The following is a 6,798-nucleotide window of genomic DNA, read 5'->3' as shown; positions in this document are numbered from 1 at the left end:
AGTAATAATGTTGTGTATTATGTAAAATTTATCATGCAAATTAAATGTTAAAATTCTCTACTTATGATAATTCTCAAACTAAATAACGGCGATTGGCCAATCAGAACTCGGTACTGTAACAAGCTGCCACAAGCTGAAGCAAGTTTCCGTCATTTTTCGTGCAAAATGGTTCAAGCGCTACTTCTGAAGTTCTTTAAAAAGAAGACAACTGAAGGTCTGCTTGATTATTGATTAGAATTTAAAGACATTCTCCTGACATAATGTCATTGTGCTGTATGTGTGACTGTTGAGAGACGAGAGACGATAGGAGAGCTGACGAGTATGTCACCGACTTAGCAAAAAACAAACAAAAACACATCTTGAGAAAAGCATGAAGCTCATTATGTATGAGTTTTTATGTTTTTATATTCATTGCACAATCAATGTACTTTTCTGAATATCAGCACATAAATATGCTAATAATTTTATACAACAGTGTAGAGCAACGCGGTGTTTCATTCCTTGAATGAATCTGTTTTTGAACGAATCATGTGAGCCAGTGATTCAATGGTCCATTAACTTGTTTCGTTTCTAATTGAATCAGCCGATTTGAACTAATCGTTTGATTTGAATGATTCAATAAATAATTTATTAAAACAGAGATTTGCTGCCACCTACTGGCAGTTTTATTGTCATCTTTATTTATCCATGACAGTCCTAAACCAGCCAAGGTGCCAGCACAAAAACACATTCAGCAAAATATTGTTTAATTAACAGTATTGACCCAAATTCCTTCATTTCAGGCCCCAGAATGAAAATAAAGCTTAAAAATAATAGTTTGTTTAATAACGCTAATTTTTCATTAAATAAAAACCTTTTTAGACAAATGTTGTAATCATTGTGTAAAATTAGCTACTAGCTATTAGAGACGCGCAGTTGCTGTGTTATTCATTCAAAATATTAGAGAAATATAGAAGCTCAATGCATAGAAGATCTTGATTAGGTTAAAACCCAGACCATATTCAGCGCATTTTCTAGATGGACAAATATGACTGCTGCACTCACGTCACACAAGAGATGTATAGAAAGCCATGCAAACTTAAAACAGTTTAAACTTTTAGAAAACACGTCACAAATTTGTGGAGGTTTATTCACTGCATCTCATATGATTTAAAGGCAATCTGTGTGATGGGCGATTTGGCTTTTTGTATTAAGCAATGCATAAATACGTGATGCTGTTTTGTTCATAATTGTTTATGCAATTTACGAAATTATATGTGATTTTTATGAGTTAATTTAGACTAATGCACGTTTTTTCATAGACAGTCATTTCCTTGCGTTGACAATTTAATGTGCTGCACTATTTTGCTCATTGCGCCCTCTTGTGGCCTCGGGAGACAAGCCAAAAGTTTCCTTAAAGGGGTCATATGATGCGATTTCAAGTTTTCCTTTCTCTTTGGAGTGTTACAAGCTGTTCGTGAATAGATAAGATCCCTGAAGTTGCAAAGACTAAAGTCTCAAAACCAAAGAGATATTCTTTATCAAAGTTAAGACTCTGCCACACCCCCCTAAAACGGCTCGTTCTAACACGCCCCCACAAAATAATGTGTTTTTTGAACATTAAAGCATGTCAACATATTCTGTTACACCAAATACACAAAATAATGATCTTTAAAAAAAGCATCATATGACCCCTTTAAGACCTATTTAATCTGCATATAAAACATTAGAAACGAGATATTTCTTTAATTTTTATTTTGTGTTTGACTGTTAAAAAAAAAATAAAAAATGCTGTTTGTCTCAATAAATTGAGTTAATTTAAAAATACATAGTGGTTAAATGTAAAATAATTGTTCTATTGCTCTTTGTTTTAAAAAGGATTATAAAAATGTAAATAATTATCGATACCGAACGATATGAAACATTATATCGTTGATACATTTTTTTAGCTAGATCGTTTATTATACACTACATTGAATTTGATTAGATTTTTATGGGAGCTCTGTCACTAAAGCCTTGATCAGACTGTCAATCCAAATCCAATTTTTGTGCATATCCGATTGGAATCCGATCTAGATAACTTACTGTCCACACTGTGTATCGCAACTGTTCAAATCCGATTTGTGTGTCCCGTAACGCTCTTTCGTTTTACTGAATATCTGCATTGGTTTCTATGGCAATGCCATTGTGTTTGTATGCCTACGCTAAAAAACAACAATAACAGCAATACAGTGTGCAATACAGATGTTGTCTTATGACATGACAACATGCTGCCATCGCGCTGGATTATATTTAGTCTTATGCAGCAGCGGCAGAAATGCAGCAAGCTGGAATGTGTGACTTTATTTATTCCGTGCCGCCGTCTCCACCAGTCTCATAACTCAAAGAGGTGCGTATACTAGCAGTATATTGTCTTTTTCCGCTTGACTTGCACTTTGCAACAACACAAGCTTGTTTCTGCAAAGATGTTCAGATGTTCATGTTTTCTACAAAAAACATCTAACGTATTTATGCTTTATGTGGAGTGAGAACGTGAAAAAGCTACGCTAAATTCGATCTGACCAGTCAGACTGAAACGGATTTCCAGGAATGCGATTTGAATAGGATTTCAAACCACATATGAATGTAGCTCGAAACAGATTTGCAAAAATCGGATTTCATGTAGTTCGTTGCCGTTCAGACTATTTAAATATGATCGGATTTGCACAGAAATCGGATTTGGGCTAACAGTCTGAACGAGGCTTATGTGAAAACTGTTTTGCATACATTTTGTGTATATGATGAGGAATAGCGATAAGCATAGCTGCAGGTTAATGAGGCAACTGGCCAGCATGATCAAAACACATCTGTCATCATTTTCCGTGGCTGCAAGAGAATGAAAAATAATACAGAAATATACATAAACTGAGAAAATAGAGATTACACTTGTTCATCTCTTAACCCTCACAACAATGCTTCTTAAGAAAGCTCAACGCATACATTTTATTCTAGTCACAGCACTTGAACACACATCACACCACAGTGGCAAGTTCAGAGTTTGCAAGTGGGAAGTTCCCAATAGGTCTTGAAGGCAGCAGCTGTCGGTATGTTTCAGATAGAAGTCAACTTCTTGCCGATGAGTTAGTTAAGACACTTCCCAGAGTTTTCAGCTGTCTCCATGGAAACAGATGCCTGTCACATCAGAAGTTCAAACAGGCGCTGGTGCCATGGCTTTACTTTGTGATTTCTCCAGACATCAACAAATCTTAGAGGAAAAAAACACCCACACATCCCAGCTATACAATCTTTGATGCGCATCAAAGTATGATGTCAACTTTCCATTTCTTCTGTCTTGCTGAAAAGTAATCAATGGAAGTGATAGTTTAAAGCTGAAGTATGTCATTCCTGCACCTGTAGTGTCACCGATGGAACTGCAAAAAACAATTAAACTGTCAAACTATTGATGCTTTCAGACACGAAACCTGGTAAACTACCGTGAAATGACCAGATTACTTTTCAGACTGACTTTTCTGGTAAACACACAAATGCTTTACATCTTTTTACTGCTAAAATACGGTTCACACATCAGTACCAAAATACCAATAAACGCTGTGATGTCAATCAACAGAAAAGACCTTTAAATGCTTCACTGCTTTCTACATCTGCCGGGATGAGGAGAAGCTTTTTAGTTTCACTATCTGTCCAACTTGACAACATTTTTTTGACTTCTGAGTGACAGGCGTGAGGGGCTGCTCTCACAGAATGCATTAAAGCTTGAAAAAGGAGAGATGCTGCACAATAATATCCAACGTAGAGCCGCCGATGAATGGAAAAGAAGTCAGGGTAAAGCAGGAAGATGCAATGCAACAGTCAAAGATGTCCGTCTAGCTCATGTTTATATAGAAAAAAGTATTCAAATTATTGTTGTAAACAGTGTGATGTAATCGCGCCATCACTGTCAAAACTTTATAATTGGCTCAAAGCATACTTATAACATCGGTGCATTCTTACAGACCTTTTACATGCTCATATACCGGTTTGTTCACACATTGCATTATAACGGCAATTTATTGATAATGTTACAACTTTTCATCCCGGGAAAATTGTCATAACTGATATTTTGGATATTATAAACTGGTTATTATAAACTGATATTATAAACTGGTATTTTTTCACAAGGTCCTGTTCCCACATGATTTCTAAACAGTAATTTACTAGTAATTTTCCATTAAAGACTGTATGTATGAAAGGAGTTTATGTTACTGTTTTGGTTTGGTCAGGACAAGTATATTTAGCATTGCAAGCATACACACACTTCTTTTTAGTTACGTGAAGATGTAAAGAGCCTTCATTTAGAATTAGGTTCATAGTTTTGACTTGAGTTACTGTAAAATAAAGTTGAGTTAGCATAAAATGTAAGAGTGTTGATATAACAGATTTTGGTAGCCAGAATCTGAATCAAATTCAAGTTTTGTAGACTGAAGAGCATAAAACCAAATTAAATTAGCTATTAAGAACTACAATATGGTTAAAATCCGATAAAAACAGGTTTTTGGAAATCTGTCTAAATCTGAATTATATGAAATCAGATTTTGAGTATTTTTTTTTCTCGCATTTTGGAGTATAGTGTGTATGTACTGTACTGTACTGTCATATATAATGTGCAGTCTACAGTCAGATCTCATTTTTGTTCATTCGTTCACCATATAGCAAACTATGTGACATTTGATATATGTGACCCTGGACCACAAAAGCAGTCTTAAGTCGCTTGGGTTGGGAATGACGGAGTTGCTCACAGAGGGTGGCTGTTTGCTTCAGCGTGCTGCTGATGTAGCTGCAGGGCACGAGGTTGCAGGCGGTTCATGTGAGCTGTATTATAAAGAAATCAAACTCTTGGTGTGAAACAAAGATGACAATCCATTCCCTAAGCTTGCTGAACGACATTTTCCTGTCTCTCTGAAAGAGATTTTTCAAGTCTCTTGAGATACCTGAAATAAAACCTATTGAGGTTTTATTGAAATATCTCGGATGCAAGAGAAAAATATAGTCAAAAATAATTACAATCGCACAAACTTGAGAAGCACAGTGGATACAGAGACAACAGTGATAGTCTGTTTTTGATTTTTTTTTGTTTTTTTTAAACTTGCTAAAATCTATCATCCATCTATCTATCTATCTATCTGTCTATCTATCTATCTATCTATCTATCTATCTTTACTTGAGTACTCAACATCTGGACTTGAAAATTTTTGATCATTGTATTATTTTTTTTGTGTGTGTATCTTTTAGAGCTAATATATGGGCAAATATTTGGATATTTTCTTTGATTGTAAATGCAGATAATTCTATTATTTTGTTATTTGGTCATTTTCCGTGTCTATCAATGTCTATCAATGTCTTGCACATTTTTATATTCAAATATTAGCAAACTGAATTTCAGATATAAGCAAATTGACTATTGTGTAATTTTGCTAAAATATTGAAAATAATTTTAGCATGTTGTATGTGCACATTATCGTGCCATTATTGCTGTACAACAGTTGTCCAACTGCTGTCACTTAAGTACTCGACCAGTACCTGCAATTCTGTTAAGGCTCATTTCAGCCTTGTCTTTCAGCATTATGGGGCAGTGAAGCGTAATGGTTAAAGATCTGCGCTAGAAACTCAAGTGTTCAAACTCAGAAATAGGTGATCCTTCTCTAGCATTATTTGTATCCCATCACTAACTGTGGGACATTCGTAATTTGGTGTAAAAATTTGAATAAATAATTTATACTCAGAGGCATGGAAGCTGATTTGGTTAAAGGTCCCCTGAAATGCGTAGAAACACGCAGCGTTACTCTGTGTGTTGACGTCATTTTAACTGAAACAGGAAGACAGGGCGGGACATATCAAGCAGCCCCGCCCCTTTTTAAAATAGCCAATAGCGTTTGTTTATATCGCAGCTTAGGCTAGAGCCGTTCAGAGCCGTTAAGCTCCGTAAAGCCGCATTTGACAGAGTATGCCAGCCACAATCTCATCCATATTGCTATAAAATATAGCATTCTGTGTAGAATTCAAATAGCTCCGATACATTTTGTGGTCTGCGCCGACTCGCGCATGTGATCTGCTCCGTGCTATCGTGTCTCTGGCCCGGAGCAGAGTGTGTGTGCGGTGCGGTGGTTAGCGTGACAGCGGAAACCAGACTTCTTTTTTTTCCTCAATGGAAAGCATATTTACACTGTTTGAATCGTTCCCTGTTCACTGTACAGAAAATTCTAATTCTGTGGACAAGTGACCAATTTCAGCCGCGGCTTCAGCGTCTATTTTATAGTGCAGGGGGACAGCGCTTCGGATTCTAGAGAGCATTTGATTGGACAGAAAGTTTGATGAGAAGCTGAAGTACGATGTGATGTCAAAAAAATTCTTGAGCCGTTTTGGCGGAAGTGACGAACTGCAAGCTTTGAATGCTTATATCTTCTAAATGCGAATTTTGTCACTGTTTTGGAGCACACTGCCTTATAGATAACCTTAAGACTAACATATTGATACTAACACCCAAAAAACTTTAATTTTGATTTCATGGGTACTTTAAAAATCACTTTTTGTTATGTTGGTTGTCTCTTTACATCTTGATAGCAATCACTAAGTTAAGTGGTCTAAATGTATTTATATTCAGTCATATCCCTTGGTCTGAGTACTATGATAGGCTGTCCTTCCTGCCTGTCAATGTATGTATTTGCATATCTCAGTGCACCCTGTTCTCGCAGACATGATACGTCATCAGTGCGTTCCAGTACACTATTGCAGAAGCGATGCATTCTACCCTCCACCAAAGCCGTCTCTCATCGTGTCACTGGT

At 36.3% G+C, this 6,798-nt stretch overlaps 1 protein-coding gene across 1 annotated transcript in view; it reads left to right on the top strand.

Moving 5' to 3' along the window:
- The window catches only part of mgat5b (alpha-1,6-mannosylglycoprotein 6-beta-N-acetylglucosaminyltransferase B), a 121,643-nt gene that overhangs the window by 32,467 nt on the left and 82,378 nt on the right, over positions 1 to 6,798 (top strand). The window lies entirely within an intron of this gene.

This window comes from Sinocyclocheilus anshuiensis, unplaced genomic scaffold (assembly GCF_001515605.1).
Source record: "Sinocyclocheilus anshuiensis isolate Anshui unplaced genomic scaffold, SAMN03320099.WGS_v1.1 scaffold561, whole genome shotgun sequence".
Classification (NCBI taxonomy): domain Eukaryota; kingdom Metazoa; phylum Chordata; class Actinopteri; order Cypriniformes; family Cyprinidae; genus Sinocyclocheilus; species Sinocyclocheilus anshuiensis.
Note: the sequence above shows the minus strand (reverse complement) of the source record. Positions and strands in the feature narration are given on the sequence as shown.